The following is a 5,000-nucleotide window of genomic DNA, read 5'->3' as shown; positions in this document are numbered from 1 at the left end:
AGATAGATATCTCTTAAAAGAGAACTACTTACTAGGAGCATGTCTATGGCGCTGATTTGGATTAGTCAATTAACTTAAGCTGCATGTTTTTGGATGGTGGGAGGAAACTGGGAAACCCACATGAGCACGGGGAGAACGTGTAAACTCCACACAGAAATGTCGGCTGGCTTGGTAAGGTCTAGAACCAGGGACGTTCTTGCTGTGAGGCAACAGTGCTAACCACTGGGCCACGTGCCACCCATCTAAGAATGGAGGAGGAGTATGGGTGGAAGGGGGGATTCTTCAAAACGAAGATGACTGTTCTATTGAACTGCTCCAGTTTCCCCTGTAGTCCAAACACATGCTCTATAGGTGAATTGGATCAACTAAACTGACCAGTGTATAAGAGTGTGTGTGAATGTGAGATGCTGGAAGGGCATCTGCTGCATAAAACATATGCCGGAATGGTTGGCGGTTCATTCCGCTGTGGCGACCCTTGATAAATAAAGGGACTAAGCCAAAGGAAAAAAAGAGGTTGGATTTTGAAGCTACAAAGGACAATAAAATAAAACAAAACAAACAAACTTTTTATTAAAAAAAATATTAAATTTAAAAAATGTAATTTAAATAAAGTTAAATTCAATTAAATTAAAATGCAAAAAATAAAGAAAAACCTGCAACTACAGAAAAACTTGTTTAATCTGGAAAAAAAAAAAAGAAATACAGGTTTTAACTCGTTTAAACTCCAATTAGTCACTAGTTATTAGCAAAAAAAAAAAAACAAAAAAAAAACAATCAAAAGCTAATTATGAAACTAAAAAGCTAAACAATAACTAAAATATTTAACTATAAAATGTGTTTTTATTACCTAAAATTTAACTGAAACAAAATAAGCAATATGTTATTTTGTGTTCATTTGAATAAAAATAACAAAATACTAAGCTTGTTGACAAGGAAATATAAAAAAATAATACTAAAATCTAACATGTTTGTGGGAAAAAAAAAGTCAAAAACAAATTAATTGACACCTTACAACCATGGTTAGCACTGTCGCCTCACAGTAAGAAGGTTGCTGGTTCAAGCCTCAGCTGGGTCAGTTGGCATTTCTGTGTGGAGTTTGCATGTTCTCCCCGTGTTGGTGTGGGTTTCCTCCTGGTGCTCCGGTTTTCCCCATAGTCCAAACACAGCATTGGGTAAAACATTTGCTGGATAAGTTGGTGATTCATTCAGCTGTGTTGACCCCTGATGAGTCTAAGCTTAAGGAAAATGAATGAATTAATGGATAAAATCATACTAAAAGTACACTCATACTAATTATACCATAATGATACCTAAAATTATAGTAATAATTAAAAATATTTTGTAAAAACTTAAATTAAGGCAACGCAGTGCCACAGTGTGTAGCACGTTCGCCTCACAGCAACAAGGTCGCTGGTTCGAGCCTCAGCTGGGTCAGTTGGCATTACTGTGTGGAGTTTGCATGTTCTCCCCGTGTTGGCGTGGGTTTTCTCAGGGTGCTCCGGTTTCCTCCACAGTCCAAACCCATGTGGTTTAGGTGAATGTAGTCTGTAGTGTATGTGTATAAGGAGTGTATAGGTGTTTTGGGTGGAAGGGCATTCGCTGTGTAAAACATGTGTGCTGGATAAGTTGGCGGTTCATTCCGCTGTGGCCACCCCAGATCAATAAGGGGACTAAGCCGAAAAGAAAATAAATAAACGAATGAATGCACTTAAATTAATTCACACTATTAAGTCGGCGCCAATGGAGTAGAGGTTAGTGCGTCGACACATGCACTCTGGTGCTCACGGTGACTCAAGTTCGATTCCCTCCTCAAGATCCTATGCCAATCCTTCCCCTCTCTCTCTGCTACCCACACTTTCCTGTCAATACTCTCTACTGTCCTGTCCAATAAAGGTGAAAACTCCAGAAAAGAGAAACAAAATATCACAGTATTAGCATAAACTGAACCATCTTAAACTTACCATCTTAATAATGGTCAATCATTCATTTTCCTTCAGCTTAGTCCCATATTTATCAGGGTTCACCTGATAAATGTGGGAATGAACCGCCAACTTATCCAGCATATGTTTTACGCAGCAGATGCCCTAATGCCATAATGCAAATTGTTAAAAACATTTCCCCAACGATTTCCCCCTATACACTTGATAACACATATTTAGGAAACTGCCCAAATTGAACCTCAGGATTGAACAGAGACACTTCAGTTGTGATTATTCTCAGCGGAGCGTCATTACACTAATGGTTGACATTAGAGAGCTGCGGCGCTCACTGAGATCTGCACTGATCTCTAATATCGTGTTGCACTTGCGTATTATTTTTAGTTTCATCTCGTTTCCAAGTTCAATAGTTTCCATGTCTGGTCTCCATGGTGACAGAATATTAAACTTGTTGTTTTTTTTTTGTCAGAAACTCAGAACAATGAGAAACTTTGAACTTTGCTTTCATGCTTTATTTAGACATCACGCAGTCAAAGAGAGAAGGAGACGTGCGCTTGAAGGAGCAGAGCAAACGTCACAACAAACACCACATTAGATTACCATAAACAGCACATCTGTCCTGTGTCATCTCAATGTCTACACACACGCACAGACACACACACACACACAGAAAAGAGTTGCAAAAAACAGCTTTAATCTGTCACACACTCAGATGGACCCTAATACACACACACTGCAGAGCAAACGCCACAACAAACACCACAGTAAATTACCATAAACATCACATTTGTTCTGTCATCTCAATGTCTATACTGACAACACACACACACACACACACACACTAATATACACAATCCTGTTCACTCATGCACACACACTCAATCACACACATATGCACAAACACATACTCTCGCACAAAGTCACACTAAAACAGATTCACACACACACTTACACGTGCGCAAACACAAACACACACATACACACAATTTCAGACACAAGCACACTTGCACACACACACACACACACACACACAAACACTCAGATACACACACAAACAGATTCACACACTCACACAAGCATGCTCACACTTACACGCACAGACTCTTACACACTCAGTCACACACTCATACATGCACATAAACACACACACTTACACACAAGCACATTATTACACACACACACTCAGACTCTCGCATATTCAGTCACAGATTCACACACACTCGCACATGCACAAACAAACATGCACACACACACACACACACACACACACACACACACACACACACACAAGCACATTATTACACACACTTTCGCACATTCAGTCACAGATTCTCTCTCACACACACTCAGACTCTCGCATACTCATTCACAAACAAACAGATTCACACACTCACACAAGCATGCACACACTTACACGCACAGACTCTTACACACTCAGTCACACACTCATACATGCACATAAACACATACACACACACTTGCACACAAGCACATTATTACACACACACACTCAGACTCTCGCACATTCAGTCACAGATTCACACACACTCGCACATGCACAAACAAACATGCACACACACACACACACACACACACACAAGCACATTATTACACACACTTTTACACATTGAGTCACAGATTCTCTCTCTCACACACACACACACACACAGACTCTCGCATACTCATTCACAAACAAACAGATTCACACATTCACACAAGCATGCGCACACTTACACACGCAGACTCTTACACACTCAGTCACACACAGAATCACACACACTCACACACACACACTTACACACAAGCACATTATTACACACACACACTCAGACTCTCGCATATTCAGTCACAGATTCACACACACTCGCACATGCACAAACAAACATGCACACACACACACACACACACACAAGCACATTATTACAAACACTTTCGCACATTCAGTCACAGATTCTCTCTCTCACACACACTCAGACTCTCGCATACTCATTCACAAACAAACAGATTCACACACTCACACAAGCATGCACACACTTACACGCACAGACTCTTACACACTCAGTCACACACTCATACATGCACATAAACACATACACACACACTTGCACACAAGCACATTATTACACACACACTCTCAGACTCTCGCACATTCAGTCACAGATTCACACACACACACTCGCACATGCACAAACAAACATGCACACACACACACACACACACAAGCACATTATTACACACACTTTCACACATTGAGTCACAGATTCTCTCTCTCACACACACACACACACACAGACTCTCGCATACTCATTCACAAACAAACAGATTCACACATTCACACAAGCATGCGCACACTTACACACACAGACTCTTACACACTCAGTCACACACAGAATCACACACACTCACACACACACACTTACACACAAGCACATTATTACACACACACTCAGACTCTCGCACATTCAGTCACAGATTCACACACACACACTCGCACATGCACAAACAAACATGCACACACACACACACACACACACAAGCACATTATTACACACACTTCCGCACATTCAGTCACAGATTCTCTCTCACACACACACACAGACTCTCGCATACTCATTCACAAACAAACAGATTCACACACTCACACAAGCATGCACACACTTACACAAACAGACTCTTACACACTCAGTCACACACAGAATCACACACACTCACACACAAGCACATTTTTACACACTCACACTCAGACTCTCGCACAGTCACACACACACTTACACATGCACAAACACACACAGACACACTTACATTCTCGCACACACTCTCGCACACTCAGTCACACACAAACAGATTCACAAACTCACACAAGCCTGCACACACTTATACACAGACTCTCACACACTCACACTTACACACAAGCATATTCTTACACACACACTCAGACTCTCGCACTCTCAGTAACACAGATTCACACACACACTTACACATGCACAAACACACACAGACACACACTTACATTCTCGCACCACTCTCGCACACTCAGTCACAAATAAACAGATTCACAAACTC

The 5,000-nt window shown here is 41.0% G+C and overlaps 2 protein-coding genes across 9 annotated transcripts in view; both read right to left on the bottom strand.

Annotated features, from left to right (window-relative positions):
* The window catches only part of smad4b (SMAD family member 4b), a 724,234-nt gene that overhangs the window by 480,753 nt on the left and 238,481 nt on the right, over nt 1-5,000 (bottom strand). The window lies entirely within an intron of this gene.
* unc5ca (unc-5 netrin receptor Ca) overlaps nt 1-5,000 on the bottom strand; it is a 473,679-nt gene that overhangs the window by 393,584 nt on the left and 75,095 nt on the right. The window lies entirely within an intron of this gene.

The sequence above is a fragment of the Danio rerio genome, chromosome 5, assembly GCF_052040795.2.
Source record: "Danio rerio strain M-AB ecotype USA chromosome 5, GRCz13ab, whole genome shotgun sequence".
In the NCBI taxonomy this organism is placed as follows: domain Eukaryota; kingdom Metazoa; phylum Chordata; class Actinopteri; order Cypriniformes; family Danionidae; genus Danio; species Danio rerio.
This window is presented reverse-complemented; position numbering and strand designations above follow the sequence as displayed.